Here is a 17,330-nt window from a genome sequence, read left to right as displayed (position 1 = left end):
AAAGTAAATAAAATTAAATTCAAAGTACAGCAAACGTGCATCAGGAGTGGAAAATTCTGCCTGAATTATTAAAATCTGTTCAAGTTATGTAAAACTGTCAGGAGTAGCTTCATGTTGAATGTCAAACAGGCAGAATCACGGCCTTCATTGCCCATTCTGCCCATAACACCCTGTTCTTCAGAGCCAGAGTGACTTTTTCATCTGCAGAAGTGTCACACTAATCAACTACAAGCACCTTGAGATAACGTGCTCTCCATGCCACACACGTGAAAACTGTATTACAGACTTTGTGCAGAGCTTCTATAACATCACATGTGTTGCTCTACCTTTTTCTTAAAAAGAAAACAAATAAAGAAACTTGTAAATACTGTTATCTTACTGTTTTTATCCCTAAATACTACTGGTCATATTGGTTTTTATCTCATTTGTGTCATGTCAGGTGGATAAATCCACTTTATTGCCCTCTGATCATTATCTCACTTTATGCACCTTAGAAAGACTAACCAGAAAGCAGCTGAGAAAACCTAAAAATACCCCAGAGAGGAGTCAGTTATGAAAAAGGCAAGAGCTGCACATTATCTTTCATTCACTTGACTCTCAGATATCTCTGATTTAGTGTCTGCTTCTTCATGCTTCCCTGGAAAAGGTCCCCAGAGCAATGGAAAGAGGAGCTGCATGGCCTCATTCCTTATGGATCTGAGCACTTCAAACAGCTCTCCACAGCACAGACATATGAATGGACACCCCACACTCTTCTTTCTTGTCCAACCCAACTGGTGTGTCCATTGGGTCCATCCTCTTGGACCAAAAAACATCATTTATTACAGAGCTAAACTGCACCTGGAAGCCTGATGGAAGCTCTTAACACTCCCTGAAAAACATGACTATATTATGATAAATAACATTCCATGTTAAATGAATAACAGGAATCCTCTCGAGGTCCAGGTCACAGGGTGGCAGATCAAGAAGCAAAGGGAATTTGCTGAGAGCCTGAAAATAAATGCAGGGAACTGTCTGCAGCCAGTGGCACGGGGGCACAAGGCAACACTGCTGCAGTGGAGAGCCACACAATTACCTGTAATTTAGCCAGGGAATACTGGAAAAGAGCTCATCCTGTCCCTACCTAACTCTGATTTATTCTGCATGGCAGAAAAGCCAACAGGAGCCTTCCTTGTTAGACCTTGTACACCCAAAACACAGGTAACAGGAGGTGGCAGGTGATGTATTGGCTTTCTTGACACTGATTTGCAACCCCATAAAACCCCCAGATCTTGAAGCATCCCGAGTTTCCAACAGGCAGAGAAGGAGCTGATGGCTGCTGAAGACATGGCAATATAAAAATGAAACCACTGCTGCCATTACAGCACATGCCCTTTGAGCTTTTCTCTCCACTCTCCTTTTCCTCCCTTTGTTTAGCTGCAGTTATTTAAAGGACAGATCTCTGTTTAAGCAGCTGCTGCCACGACTACTTGGCCCAAGCAGCACTTTTAATTAAATATTTGCTGCTGTGAGAGTTTTCTCTCCCCTCCCTGCCATCCTTGTGGACAACATTTGCTCTTGCACAGATAACAGGTCTGCTGAGCAGCCTCCTCCTTTGCCTGCCAGGCCTCCTGCACTCCAACCCCTGCAAGGGTGTGAAACCCCCACAAAAATTAATTTTATGATATGCATCGTGACATTTGCTATCAAGGACAACCATCAACAATGAGGAGAAGAAATAAAGCTTGCTGGGATTTAATAATGATTATTAAATTATGTCATTTACATAATTAGGCTTTAGTAATAACTATGGCATATCTCTCATGGCATGGTAAATTGGCAGAGCACTTCATAAAGGGATTTTGGGTTTTTTTTCCTTCTCTTCCCTCTCTCCCACCAATAACTGAAGAGTAGATCAGGTAAATGATATGACAACACACACTAAGCAGGTTTGCACAGAGGATGGAAACTGAGATGAGTATCACAATGTGAATAAGAGAATTCTTGAGAAACATGGATTTCAAACAGGTTTCTTACAGATTCCTTTCTCTGAGAGTTTCTTCCTAGTCAGCAGACAGGTAAAACAATGCCTCTGGGATGCTCTATGGTATTTCCCAACTAGGATCAGCAAGACATTGGGTTTACTCTACCATACCTGTTCACAGAATTGTTCGCTCTGTTCCTCCCAGCAGGTAACCCTGGGAAAGGCATTAAAGGCAACTGGGTTGAACAAATACCAGTAAAGGCTTGACTTGCTTGGGGAAAAGCTCCTTTCCAACAGACATCTCACAAAACAAATGTGTGTCTTGACTCATCTTTACCTGGTCTAGGTGTGACTCTGAGATTCTCACCTATTCCCATACTGGAAACAGCAGAGTGTGAAAAAAACCCCAACTCTCTTCACTAGACTCAGTTTGACACTGGAAGTGGAAAAGTTAAAGAGAAACAAAAAACTGATATTTTTTTATTAGCCAAGACATTTCAATCGCTGAGACAGACACTTGTGGTCTCCCTCTGTGCCAAAATGAGAAAGCAGCAAGGGATGAGGATTCCCTGGGAGGGTGGGGAGGCCCTGGCACAGGTTGCCCAGAGAAGCTGTGGCTGCCCCTGGATCCCTGGAAGTGTCCAAGGCCAGGTTGGACCAGCCTGGGCTAGTGGAAGGTGTCCCTGCCCATGGCAGGGGGTGGGACTGGATGGGCTTTAAGGTCCCTTCCAAACCACTCCATGATTCTGAGGCTGAAGGGATGAAGTGCTGTGAAGCAGCACAAAGGAGCAAAGAATTTGGAGTGTGAAATGGAGATGGAGAGAGAAAAGCTTCAGGAAAAAAAGAGGCAGCATGACAAGTACTTAAGGAAAATGAGAGCAGACACCAAACAAGGCTGGTACAGCTACATGGGGCCTTGGAGCAGCTGCTGTTGGATGTGGATGAGGAGGGAACAGAGCCTGAGAGAGGGACGGCTCTGTCAAAATCACAGGGAATGCAGATGAGCGAGGGGTCGGTGCTGTGCAGAGACAGGCAGTGCAGGGACCTGGGAGAATTTGTGAGGCTGGAACAGGAGCTCACTGGGGAAGAAATGAAAGAGAGACTGGTCTCAAAGCCCCGAGCAGGGAACTGGAGACCCTGCAATGGCAACGACAGTCTGTGGGGATCAGAGAGCAGAGCACTGAAAATTCCATTCAACTGAGTATTTCAAACCTGCCTGCATTCCCCAGGCTGGGAGACACAGTGGGAATTTATTTCAAAAGGAAAGAATCACCAAGAAAATGTTGGGGGTTTTATATATAAACCAAATAGTTTAAGACAGACAAGTCTGTACAAGCTATTCTGTCACATCAATACACCAGCATTACAGGACTCAGCCCTCACTTACTCTAATCTACACCAGGCTGTATCCTCTGAGGTCGGGATAGATGCTCCTGACTGATATCAGCTTCAATGGCAAAAAAAACCAAATAAAAATTCTGCTTCTATGGGAAAACTGTCAAATTCCACTCCAGCCCCAGAACACCTCCCTGCCTTTCCAGTTAACAGAAGCAACTGGTGAAGCAAAGCAGGGCTGGGGCCACTCTCTGTTACCTGTCTCAGGAAAACCTTTCTTGGAGGGGATTTATCAATATGATTTACACAGGTTATAAACCAAGTAACTGCAATTCAGTTTGTCTCCTGAAAGGAACAGAAGAGGTCACCATCCCAAGTCCCTGTGCTTTCCTCAGATCCATTCACCAGTGAACTGAGGTCACTCTCCTGACTGCCAGGCAGGTAAATCCAAACTGACAACACACACAGGTCCTTCAAATCAGGGGAGAAATCAGGGAGAGCCTGAGAGATGTTAATAAAGTACCACACCACCCTCCCAGGGAACCCCCATCCCTTGCTGCTTTCTCATTTCTTCACGGAGGGAGGCCACAAGTGTCCAGCCCAGCAGTCGAAACATCTTGGCTCAAAAAAACATTTGATTTTTTGTTTCTGTTTACCTTTTGTACCTCCAGTGTCGAACTGAGTCTGATGAATAGCTTTGGGGTTTTTCTCTCACACAGAGTTGGCTCTGTCGTTTCCAGGATGGGAACAGGTGAGAATCTCAGTCCCACCTCGCTTGGAGGTAACGCCTTCAGCAGCTGCTAATCCAGGTACACACCAAGTTTCTGTTCCCTAATTCTGCCTGCTTTTCTTTTTGTAACAGCATTTCTAATTTTGCAACTTTGGCTTTATTAGAGTGAAAGTTGTTTTCATCCTCAACTTGGCTAATGTTTAAAAGGGCTCACACAAGCTTGCTGGGCACAAGGAATACTGCTTTCACACTCAAAGAAATCCGTGTTTTCAACAAATACTTTAAGCCTCTATAATCCAAGACAAGTTTGGGCATCCCAGGCGTCTGGGAGTGGCTCTCACTCGCTGCAAAATCAGCTCCAGGGATTCTACCAGAAAGCTGCAGGCCAGGAGGAAACATCCCAGGAGCTGGTTCTTGTCTAGCACCACTTCTCCCTATCCAAAGGGACCACCCAGGACTCCAAAAAACATCCAGACAGGTGCAAAGTGTGACTCATTTGTTTTTAGAGCTGGTGGAAAAGCATTGGCAGGGGCTGCCCAGAGAGGTTGTGGAGTCCCCATCCCTGAAGGTGTCCCAGGAGGGACTGGACGTGGCACTCAGTGCTCTGGGCTGGGGGACAAGGTGGGGATGGGGCACAGGGTGGATCCATGGGCTGGGAGGGCTTTTCCAACCCTAATGATTCTGGGATTCTGTGAGTGCTGTGTAGATGCGACTGGTGTTGCAGAACCTGTCCCAGTGCAGAGCAGGCTGAGCCCGACCCAACACCTGCTTGATGTGACAGGTCAGCAGGAGGTCAGACAGTGCCCCCCAAAATATTCATCTCAGACACACTCCTGCACTCTGGGCCTGACCAGTGTCATGAAAAACCCTCTCAGTGGCAATTTAGCCATGAACAGTCAGGAGGCAGCTCCAAGTTCCCTCGGAAAGCTGGAAACACCTTTGCTCCAGGCTTTGCAGTGAACAAGGGCTGAAGTGTCACCTGCAGGGAGGGATGACACCAACCTGAGCCCAAATCCACCCGAGCTCCCCTGCAGGTGACAGGCACCCACGGGTGCCAGGATCCCACGTTTTACCCACTCCAACAGGTCTGCCTGGAAATGTTTTGCTAATCCTGAACCACAAAAGGGCTTAAAATATCTGTCAATCAGGGCTGCCTCCCCGCTGGCCTCCCCACAGCCCTCGCAGCCTTGCTGGGAGGATTGATATTGAGATCACCGGCGCTGCCAATGTACTGAGGAAAATTAAACCCCAGCCGTGGAAACAATAGCTATTACAAAGTGTGCAATCAGCAGGAGATGGGATGAATGTTTGCAATTCCGAGGCGTAGAAAGCACTTTTAAAATGCCTTTAGTCTCATCTGTACTTCTTTAATATTTTGCTGCCTGATAGTTGCGTTTTATGGCTGAGCCACGATTTTAGTGAGGTACAAACTTATGGAGTGTAATGTCAAGCTATGTGGTAAAGTCAAGTAAACATTTGTAGTAATTATATGCCCAGGAGATTTCATAACATCACAGAATTAACAAGCAGCTCAGTAAATTATATATCACTTGATCTGCAATTGCTCCATCTCCAGCAAAGAGCTCGGCTTCATCTCCAGCAGCCTTGACAGGACGTGTCAGCGCGTGGTGCAAACCTGTCAGGCAGTTATTGTGCACTAATATCAGCCACCACCTCACCTCACAATGCTCCTTTTCAAAGACTTAAAGCACAATTTCCCTGCATTTTCTTTTCAAGAGGAATCACAGCCTTAGCCAGTAAAAGCAGGTGGTTTTCTTGCACCTTGTGAATTGTGTCGGAATTCATTTCCACTTTTCCTTCACCACTTTGAACAACTGTTCAAAGGGCCTGGCTTGGATGCAGCGATGGTAATTCCTAATTCCAAATGGGTGTCTGGAAACACTGAAATGCTCCCAGGCTCAGCTAGGCAGGGAGATGCAGGCTGCCTGTGGAGCAGAGCAGCGTGCCCAGCCAGCAGGAGCGAGGTTCTTGCTGCAGACATATGTTCCTGAAGCGCTCGCTCTGCCACAAAGCTCATTAAGCGCCCTGACAATCATTTTGATAAAGCACAAGCCAAAAGCTACTGCCTCTCCTGTCGAAAACTTAAGCAGTGAGGATGGCTCAGGAGATTTCCAATGAAGGGAATGCAGATTGTTTTTAAATATCTCTTTCTGGGCTGCTCCAGCCATGCCAGGGTTACCAGCCAGGGCGATTACAGGCAATCGGCTCGACTGGGTATTTGAGCACAGCAATAAATTGCCAAAGCAGCTGCTGCTCTCCTGCTCAGAAATGAGTGCCCTTTAGCATTTGCTAAAGTGATTTCCTAAGAAATCTGGATCATTTGTCAGGCCACTACCTGAAATGTGTAACACACTTATGGAACTCGCAGATTCATCACCGGCTAATTCTGTTTTCTGAACACACAACAAGGGGACAATGCTCAGCCATCAGCTCCCTTCACATCTTACAGCAGTTCCAAGGCAGAGAGTTTACTGCCTTCCACACAGAGTCACAGACTGGTTTGGGTTGGAAGGGACTCTAAAGCTCATCCAGTTCCACCCCCTGCCTGGGCAGGGACGCCTTCCACTAGCCCAGGTTGCTCCAACCTGGCCTTGGACACTTCCAGGGATGGGGCAGCCACAGCTTCTCTGGGCAACCTGTGCCAGGGCCTCACCACCCTCACAGGGAACAATTTCTTCCTAATATCCAACCTAAATGTGCTCTCTTTCAGTTTGAAGTCATTCCCCCTTGTCCTGTCACTCCAGGCCCTTGTAAAAAGTCCCTCTCCAGCTCTACTGGAGCCCTTCAGGCACTGCAAGGCCACAATGAGGTCACCCCAAAGCCTTCTCTTCTCCAGGCTGAACAATCCAATTCTCTCAGCCTTTCCTCCCAGCAGAGCTGCTCCATCCCTCTAATCCACACATCCAAGCTGCCTGGACCACACAGTCATGGGCTCCATGTGGGAGATGCTGCTCATTCCAACCCTTCCAGGGCGAGCTGAGCCAGAGCTTTGGCTTTGCACCATCTGACCTCTAAAAATACAGGAGCTGAAAGATGGGAGCCACAACCAGGGACGTGAACAAGCTGTAACATCAGCCAGCTCCTTTCTGACACAGGAATTTATCTATTAGTTTATTTAATTTTCCTGGCAAATTTAATCCTGCCTCTAATCCTTTCGGTTGCAGGAGCAATGCACTGGAACTGCATCTCTGAGCAGCCTCGACCTTATCTCTCCTGTATTGTTTTCTTTCAGTAAATGACTAATTCATCCTGTGCACACTCTAATACCACAGCCATCTGCCAAAAGGTGTACAAACCATCCACATTGCAACAGAGTCTATTAATATGTATTAAAAATCACATTACAGTTGACATAAGCCATTTTTGCACATGAATATGAAAAATACGACTATTATACTTAAAACTTTCAGCTAATCATGCATCACTGATTTTCTCCCTCTGAGTTTATAATTTAAACCTTTAAATGTTTCATAGCAGCCTCATCAAACCAAGGTTGCTGATGGCTGTTGAGCTGAGACAGCCCATTAGAGTAGCAACGAGAAAAGGGAAAAAAGAAAACAAATAGGAACCTGCTTTGGGAGGGGACAAAAAAATCAATGAAAGAGTAAAAATGAAATTATTTATAGATAACAATAAAACAAATTAAGAAATAGTGTGCACCTGCCTCTTTCATTGTCTCATATGACACTGGTCACAGTGCAAGGATGGCGTGTAAGATAAATCTGTCCAAAAGGACATCAATGCCCGGCAGACAGAGCAGCTTTGACAGATGACATGCACAGAACAGACAGATCAGAGGTGACTTCTGTGTGAGCCATAACATGACCAGTCCTGGTACAAGCTGCCTGGACACCAGAACCCATCCAGCTCCCCAGTACAGCTTTGCCTTTGTGGAGCGCAGGAAACATCCCCTAATTTCTATTTCACTCACAGTTTTAGGGATTTTACTCAGTACAGCTCATTTAAAACCCTGGGACTCAACAGCCTGAAAGCTCTGAGCAGCTGAAGCCCAGAACAGGGGCACAGAGTCCCCAATCTCTGCAGAAACTGTTCCCCCCAGGACACCCAGTCCTGCAGGCATCTGACATGACTGAGACCGAGATTCCAGGGGATTTGGATGCTCTGCTCACACCAATACCAGGAGCAATCTCTGAGCCCAATCTCCAGGGGTAATTTCAAAATCCCAGAGTGGGTTTTTGGTTTTCTTTCCCCCCAGCACAGAGGGAGCAGATCCACTTGTGGAAGAGTTTATTAGACTGTGTTTTCCCTATCTCTGAGTTACCTCGTGTGAATGTTAATCACTGCCATTATACAGTTTATTGTCTGTTAAACCCTCACCTCCATTCCCACACACACCCCCCAACAAAAAAGTGATTAAAACCAAATTAAAATAGGTCAGGGGAGAAAACAAAGAAAACAATCCACAAAACTGGGTGCCATTTCAAAAAGGACTTTTTTCCCAGATGTTAAGATCCCTTCTCCAGTTGGCCACACTCCTCATTTCCAAACTATTCCAACAACCACTTCATATAAGTGTCTTCAAGAGCAGTGCCAAGAGAGAGTGCAGTGCTATTCCCAATTAAGTAGATGAAAACCTCTGGATTCTCCCATGAATCCAAGTTTTTATCCCAGGCCCCCTCTTCCAGAGTCACTGGATAAAGCATCAACTATTGGAATCTAAAGTGCTGCCAATAAATTATTGCATTTAGGGTTGAAATGTGAACTGGGAAAGGTGATAAGGACAACAGAAACAGGAATTTCTAAGGACCTGGAAAACTGCCACATTTCAAGTCTGAAATACATTCATTGCTATGAATCTGTGAGGTTAAAATTATCTGAAAAATTAATACATGAGTGAGTCCAGAATATAAAATAAATATTCCAAGTTAATCTTGTGTAGTTTATGCCATACTTCCTTTTGTGACCAGGTACCTATTAGAATTTCCAAAGTGGTTCATTGCTCTTAGCAAAAAATGCAGCCAAGTAAGGAATTCAAACATCTGCATTCAGGTTTTATGAATAAAATACATAACAAGGGGACAGGGGCTTCAGCAAGAGAAAAGCAATACCTTCTGAATACTCAAAAAAACCCCTCAAAAAACCTAAAAAACAAACAAACAAAAAAAAAAACCCCAAACCAAAACAACACAAAAAAACCCACAAAACCAAAAACCAAAAACCAACCAACCAACCAAACCAAACAAAAAAATAACAGAAACAAAAATATTCCACAAAAAACAAACCAGAAACCACGACCAAAACTCCCCACAAAACCAAAACCCAACCACTTTTGAATGTATTTCATTGCAGACATTGATGTTCTTTTCCCTGAATGCTTGTAAAGTTGTGGGTAACACACAGGAAATACACTGAATCTCTTTTGAACCACAAAACATCAGCTGATGTTGCAATGGGGTCACAGAAATCCATTACATCAGGAGGCAGACTCCAATTTCTCCCCAGTATCCCTCATGATGGATGGATGGATAGATAACTGTGATTCATTTTAATCTATCAGAATAATGTTTAAATATTAACAAAACTCATCTCCGAGTTCATTTAAATTATTAACACTTGATTATCTATTAATTGATTGTATTATTTTTTCATCAAGTGCTGGAGTTTCTCCCCAGGACTGTTGCTATTCCAGCTCCTTCCCACCACGCTGAATTCAGCCATGGCCCTGCTCCTGGTAGTAAACTCAACCCCCAGGAGTGAGAAATCAGCATTTGAGCCAGAAATTTGGATTTCTGAGCAAGTTCTGTTTGTATGAAGTGAAAATATCTTTCATTCTAAGGTTAGAATGAATGGTTTAACCTTATTTTACTACTCCCAAACTACTACACAGAGACAAAATCCAGTCCATCAGAGAACAGCAAACACCTCATCAGGCAGGTGTCTGCTGCCTTTGCACAAACCTAACGTTTTGCTTTGAAATTAATTTTTAAATTAACTACTTTTGGAAAATATTTAATCACACAGAAAGCAGAATGTGCCTTTTCTTTCAGGGGAGATCATGTCACTGATAAAGAATTCTCTTTAACCTGCATATGAGGAACTTACGATATGAAAATGCCCAGACCCATAGGATGCAACTTGTGTGACTAGAAACTATAATTACAGACCCTCTTGCACATTATTCATAATTAATGATTATACTTATTAAATAAAGCCAAATTTTATACCTTTTCCCCACTTAAAACTCTATTTTAAGTACTGATTTTCACATTTCTGCTTATCTTCCTCAACAGAATTAAAACCATACCCTCAGGAAGTTACAAAGTCTTCCACAACCAATGGTTGTGGTATCTTGGTGTTGACTAGAGGGGGTTGGGTGGGACAGAGTGTGATTATGACTGGGCTCTGAGTAAGCCTAAGACACAAAGATTTAAGACACATGTAGGCAAATTCTGCCTCTATTCTGAGGAAATCTGCCACAAAAATGCACATGGCATTCAAATGCCATTTTGATGGAAAATATGGCATTAAAGGACGAGGACAGTCAATGTTTGCAGCAACTCACTTGGAAAAAAATATGATTATTTGCAAGGGTATGGAGAGACAGGTCAAGGGGGAATGGCTTCACACTGAAAGAGAGGAGCTTTAGATTAGAGATTAGGAAAGAAATCTATACTGTGAGGGTGGGGAGCCCTGGCACAGGTTGCCCAGAGAAGCTGTGGTTGCCCCATCCCTGGAAGTGTCCAAATCCAGGTTGGACGGGGCTTGGAGCAACCTGGGCTAGTGGGAGGTGTCCCTGCCCATGGTGGCACTGGATGGGCTTTAAGGTTCCTTCCAACCCACACCATTCTGGGATTCTATGAGTACATGGTATCAGAAAAAATATTAAATCTGAAGGGGAAAATTTAGGATAGAAAGTTGACTTGGAAGGACAAATGAATGAGAGACAACCCAGACACACAAGGGGGCTGGGAAGGAGAAAGAGAGGATATAAATAGCTTTAAGGAAGAAACTGCAAAGCTGTCCCTCTTGCCTTAGCTACTGTTGTATTTTGGACATGACATCCCCTTCCCTGCTCCCCTGCTGCCACAAAGCCCTACAGCAAATTCCTGTGGCACATGGATGGCCCAGTGCTTCTCCCTCCCCATCTGTCGTGGGGAAGATGCCATGTCATTCTTCCCACACTGGAAACACAGGCCAGGTTGGACAGGGCTTGGAGCAACCTGGGCTAGTGGAAGGTGTTCCTGCCTATGGATTGGGTTGGAACAAAAGGATCTTTAAGGTCTCTTCCAAGCCAAACCATTCCATGATTCTGTGATACTGAAGAAAACAGTTCTGGGTGACTGGTGCAGCTTTAGGAAGCAGTTTAGCCCAAAGCCAAAGTGCACACCAGAAGTCAGAGAATGTTCATGATGCCTGTGAGAATCCATCCATCAGGACAGAGGATGACATGTCCCACAGCTGGGAGCTGCTAAGGAGTGAAATGGGCCAGAAGCAACACTCAGACAACCTTCACACTCGTGAATTAAAAGGGTACAAGTGGAGAGCAGGGAGAAGGCTCTGTGAGTTACGGCACATCAAAGGCTCAGTGACACTGGAGTAATAAGAAATAATGAATATTTAACTTCCAGTTCTTATTAAAAAACCTATTAATGTTTTATTTTGTCATCCATAATAAAACAAGAAATTAGGCCACCGATTCTTAATGACACACACAGTGCTCTAGCAAAATTGCTGGACCAAAACAAAGGCTCTCCAGAGTCAGGGCAGGCAGGAGTGGGCAGCTGAGGCCCATGTCAGGCTGTGTTTTGACTGTGCCAGTCTCACACATAAAACCAGCACTTCCTTGCACTCTAGAAAATGTTTGTGAGGGCAGAGCATGAGCTCAGAAAGAGATGATGTGGATTACAAATTTCAAATCAGACCCTGTCGCTGCAGTCCTTCTCTTTTCCAAATCATTGTGGTGCCTTTAATTAAGGAGATGGTCTTGGTTAGGAGGCAGAAATTCAAATTCCAGCTCTGCCAGACTTTACATGTGATCCTACTGAACTTCTCTGTGTCTTCCCATGATGCACCTTCTCCTTCCATCTTTTGGACACCTGTTTCTCAGTGCAAAAAAAAAATGTTCCCTGAACTTCCCGTGGGATACACAGGCTTATTCTAATAAAAATACATTTAACAACAGCTTTAAAGTGCTATTTAAGCCTTATTTTGAGGTGCATTTGTTCCAAGTTTGCCAGGAAATTAAGGCTTTTAATTACAAACAAAAGGATGTTTAAATCCTCCCGGTACCAGTTCATAAATGTGACACAGAGGTTTTAACAGAAGAATTGACAGCACCTGTGATCCTATAAAAATGATTAATTAAAGTGTGCAAAACCCAAGAAATATGAGTAAGTAAGTGCCCAGGGTATTCAGCAAGGTGAAATCAGTGGAATTCTATACTTTGGAAGACCTGAGCAGGGAACACCATCTGCTCCTGCACAGCACTGTGGGCACAGCTTCCATGCTCTGTGGGCTTTCCAGTGCAGATGAAATGACACCAGGAAACCAGGAGACAAGTGAAAATGACTGACTCTTGGGTTCCTGACACCTACTGCTGCCATTAAAAGCAGGGAATTGGAGGGAATTGGGAACTACAGCGCTGCTCCAGCCACAGCTCCAGTCTGGAGGGGACTGGAGGGAGATAAAAGGCACGTGCATTGCAGCACGGGAAAAAATCCAGGATTTTCCCTTCTGAAGGAATCAGTGACTATGACAAAACCCAGAGCTTCTGCTGCAATTCCTTCCTCCTCTTTTCCCACATAGAATCATAGAATCCCAGAATGGTTTGGGTTGGAAGAGACCTTAAAGCCCATCCAGTTCCACCCCCTGCCATGGGCAGGGACACCTTCCACTCGCCCAGGTTGCTCCAAGCCCTGTCCAACCTGGCCTTGGACACTTCCAGGGATCCAGGGGCAGCCACAGCTCCTCTGGGCAACCTGTGCCAGGGCCTCCCCACCCTCACAGGGAACAATTTCTTCCCAATATCCAACCTAAACCTACTCTCTTTCAGTTTGAAGCCATTCCCCCTTGTCCTGTCACCACATGCTCTTGCAGAAAGTCTCTCTCCCTCAAGTTAGACCTGGTCTAACTGGCACAGTAAGGTCACACTGACAGCACCAACACCCAACCCAGTGCAGTGTCCCCCTTCCAGGGCACAACTCCCCCCTCTCCACCCCTCACAGCCTTCTCCAAGCTCCCCCTGCCACAGGGAGCCAAAATGCCCACTATTTCTTGCTCCTTTCATGATTTTCCCTCTTCTCATTCCACCAGGAGCCAGGAAACCACCTGACTTATCCCTGGAGAACACCCTGACTGGCTGAACTCCAGCAGGGAGGTAACCCAGCCTGGGGGGACAGCTCTTAATTCCAGATGAGAACAGTTTCGCTAAGATGGGTTCAGCTAATCAAGGTTTCACTGCAGCTCCCTTGCTCTAAATCAGTCATTTGTCACATGACAGGACCTCGAGTGCAGATCTACTTTGCATATACTATCACTTATCAAGAGCATTTAGTCACAGGACCCTCTGGAGAGCACATTATGAAAGATTATGGACTAATTGTACCAAAGACTCCCCTGGAGAATCCCAGTGCTCCAGTGCAGAGGACACACACGGCTGCTGCCACAGCCCAAGTGTCAAGGATGACTGGTGAAAAGGTTAAAGCTCCTGCTTTGGATTCTCCACAGACTAAAGTGGCCCCTAATCCCCAATAATTTAATGTATTTGCATTAATGTACTAGTGAATCAATATTTGCTTTAGCCTATTGCACAAAATAATTTGAAAGGTTTCTTCTAAATCTGGTTCAATTTCATTTCTTAACACTAAACCACCTTTATTTCATCATAAACGAGGAGCCTAATTAATATTTCACATTTACTACTTAGGCTCAGGCTCACAATAATCAATTCCAAAACTCAGCTTCCACAGGACTCTGCTTGGAGCTTAATCTTCCTTTCTGCACATGCAGTGCACCTCTGGTTTGCAGTGGATTTCCATCAAGCTGATTTGTTCCTATTATCATACCTAGACCTTTACTGTTAATTAAAAGAGAAAAATCAGTGTATCCTTGTCTCTACAAACAGAGGGTTTATTTCCTCTCCCTCTTCTCATGTTCTTCCTCTGCACTTTTTGCCTACGAGGCATAAAGTGCTGGGTGATTTCCAAGCACAAAGTTTCTGGATTTAATCTAAATTAAGCCCCATGTCCAATTTGATAACAAATCCCTCCAATGTAAGTATTCACACCTCATGATTGTAATTACATAGCTAAAAATCATAATGTGATAGTGTTGACTAATGCTCCAGAGCAGATTTTCCTATCATTCTATACACACAATCCATCTGATTCATCTACATGTGATTGTTCTGTTTGGCCTTAGGCTAAAAAATGAAAATTTTCAAGCTATTTCTTCCCATTATAAATGTTTTTGCTGGGAAAACTGGACACTTTCTTTCTCATTTGAAGATCTTTGAATCCAAGACACACAGTTAATAAATACATCTGGAGTTCATTTATTTTCTGGAAACACCAGCTTGGTTTTTACTGCAGCAGACATCACTCCTGAATTACTCCTGACTTCAGGAACTTGAGTTGCTAAATTTCAAAGGACTCTTCCATAGGAAGAACCATCAAGCAGCCGATTCTTTTCCTGGTCCTTTTCCACAGCCTTTCCAGCTGCAATTGAGGGAGACAACTATGGCTGGAAATGTGCCATTCCTAATCCCAAGCACTCTGATATAACTGGATTTATATATATATATATATATATATTCAGATTTATTTTCAAGTCTAAGATGGAATAAAATCACCTTTCTGGAGTGCAGGAGCAACCTTCAAGTTTTTCCTTCTGGGAAAAATTCTGGACATCAGCATGTCCTCCCTTTACAGGAATAAACTCTGAATATCAGGATAAGCTTTCCATGCTGCCAGAGCAAATCTGGGCTATCTTTTCCACTTGGACCAACTTATGGGGCCTCTGCAGACCCGTAGAGAGCCCAAAACCCTTCAAGAGCCTCAGTCCCTTCAAAGAGGATGCTCCTGTGAGGGGTTTGGGAATCCTGCACTGCTGATAATTAACATCCATCCCTCCTCTGCAGCAGGAGCTTCCCTGCTGACCTTCCTACCCAAAGATGCAGCATTTTAATATTAAACAGCCACAGGGGGGAAAAAAAGAGGGAGGGGGTGGGAGGGAAAAAAATTGGACTGTTAAATTCATAAGTTTCTGTGCCTAAAGGGGATCAAATTCAGTCTAAAATTATCCCTTTGGACACGTTATGGACAGAGCTCTCAGAACTCAGACAGAGGAGCTGAATACACACAGATTCCTCACCCACCACACACAAGTGATTTTTCTTTAGCGAGGCAGCCAGCAGCTCTGCTGGAATACTGTGGGAAAAACAAGAAGATCCCACCTAAGCAGAGCTTTTCCTGTATATATTCCACCAACTCTGGGCAGAGTGCACAGCAAGGGGGGGAGGAACCCGTGATTTCAGTCACTGCTTTCCTCAAATATCATTTTTTGCAACTGCAAAAGCCTATATTAGGAGGCTTAAAGCTTGTTTTCTAGAAGCAGTTGTGCAAAAAAATCCCAATCACACCGATGTTCACAGAAAATAAGGAGAATTCCATGAGAAAAGTCAAATTCGTAGTCACTGAAATTCCCTCCTCACTGGAGGTGTTTGCTTAGCAATAGGCCTTGCACTGATAAATGGGAAAAATACATTGATCTAATGCACAAAATTACCTTAATTAACATGAAAACCTAAATATGCCAGTGTGGGGCAATTCTGAAGTTTTTTCCTTCTGAATCCTGCTACTCCTATGGAGAAATGTCAGAGGAGCACTGAGCAGACAGGAAAGCTGGAAGACTAATTAAGCCACTTTTAAACCATGAAGACGTGCAAAACTGAATATTTTCCAGGCTCATTAAAATACAACTTAATTACAGAACTCAGGTTTATCTGTGTCACCCAATGTCACAATACTTCAAGGCAGGTGATGAGGGGAAAAAAGGCAAAAACCCCCAACAACTGCATCCAGCAGCAGAATAATCTGCATTATTCATCAGCAGTCGTGCAGTGACAGATCCCAAATAATTAGTATTACTCATGTTAAGTTGTGCAATTCCCCTGCCTGAAGAGGAGCCACAAAGAAATGTAAAGTAATTTTATAAGGCAGAGATGCTCTGGAGCTGCTGCAGAGCCACAAGTGCCCACCTGGGCTGGGAAGGTCCAGCAGAGCAAAGTTCCTTCTTGGGGGGAGGAGGAAGAATAAACCTCCCCAAATAACATGGAGTGGCAAAAATGCAGCTGTCAAATCAGAAAAGTAAAGGAATTGTACCTTACAGGGTAAGAAAACCTGTGACTTTGCATTTAAAGAGGGAAAAAAAAAAGAAAAAAGAAACAAAACAACAACAACAACAACAAAAAGAAACAAAAAAAGGAAAAGAAACCAAAAAGAAGCAAAAGAGAAACAAAAAGCAAACACACAAAAGAGAAAAGAAATAGACAAGAAACAAAAAAGAAACGAGATACAAAAATAAAAAGGATACAGGAAAGATAAAAAAATTTTCAAAAAAAGGTGCGAAAAAGATACAAGTGAGATAAAAAAAAAGTTTTAAAAGATATAAAAAGATACCAAAAATACCACCAAAAAAAGGTATAAAACTATACCAGAAGCATATCATAAGTATACAGAAAGGATAGAAAAGGATAGAAATACACAAAAAGATACAAAGATGGAAAAAGATGCAGAAATACAAAAAGTTAAAGGATACAAAAAAGATGAAAAGATACCAAAAAAGGAACAAAACACATAAAAAATACAAACAGAAAAGAAACAACAAAAATAACAAAAAAAGAAACAAACAAAAAAGAAGTAACAAAAATAACAAAAAAGAAAAACAAAAAAGAAGCAACAAAAATAACAAAAAAGAAACAAAAAAAGAGAGAAACAAACTGTTTCTCTGCTCTGCAGGTTGTTTGTTTTCCCCCTGCCTTACAGGACAGAACTATTTTTCCTGGTTAATTTTCTTTCAGTTGACACAGACATGAAAATTTAGTCCAATTTTCCCAGCAAACATCTCTGTTCCACGTGGGGATCCCGGCCCTGAGGCGTTATTGATGGGTTTTCCCAGAGAAAGGATTTACCTGAGGCAAAACTGTTCTGCCTGTAGCATGTGAAGGAAAATGTTGGTTCAGCTCTGCAAACACACCCCTGTGGGACACACACAGACCTGCTCCAGACCTGGATTTAGGGTGGAGCCAGACAGGGAAAAAAA

The 17,330-nt window shown here is 43.7% G+C and overlaps 1 protein-coding gene across 12 annotated transcripts in view; it reads right to left on the bottom strand.

Annotated features, from left to right (window-relative positions):
* Window positions 1-17,330, bottom strand: part of CHL1 (cell adhesion molecule L1 like) — a 137,072-nt gene that overhangs the window by 72,024 nt on the left and 47,718 nt on the right. Inside the window, exon 3 of one of the 12 annotated variants that reach the window (XM_027700429.1) lies at window positions 17,200-17,266. The exons of the other annotated variants lie outside the window; for them this stretch is intronic. The gene's annotated coding sequence lies outside the window, so the exon portion shown is untranslated. The remainder of the gene's footprint in view (window positions 1-17,199; window positions 17,267-17,330) is intronic. 12 annotated transcript variants of the gene reach the window in all.

This window comes from Neopelma chrysocephalum, unplaced genomic scaffold (genome assembly GCF_003984885.1).
Source record: "Neopelma chrysocephalum unplaced genomic scaffold, ASM398488v2 Primary Assembly neopelma1_147, whole genome shotgun sequence".
NCBI classification, from domain to species: domain Eukaryota; kingdom Metazoa; phylum Chordata; class Aves; order Passeriformes; family Pipridae; genus Neopelma; species Neopelma chrysocephalum.
Note: the sequence above shows the minus strand (reverse complement) of the source record. Positions and strands in the feature narration are given on the sequence as shown.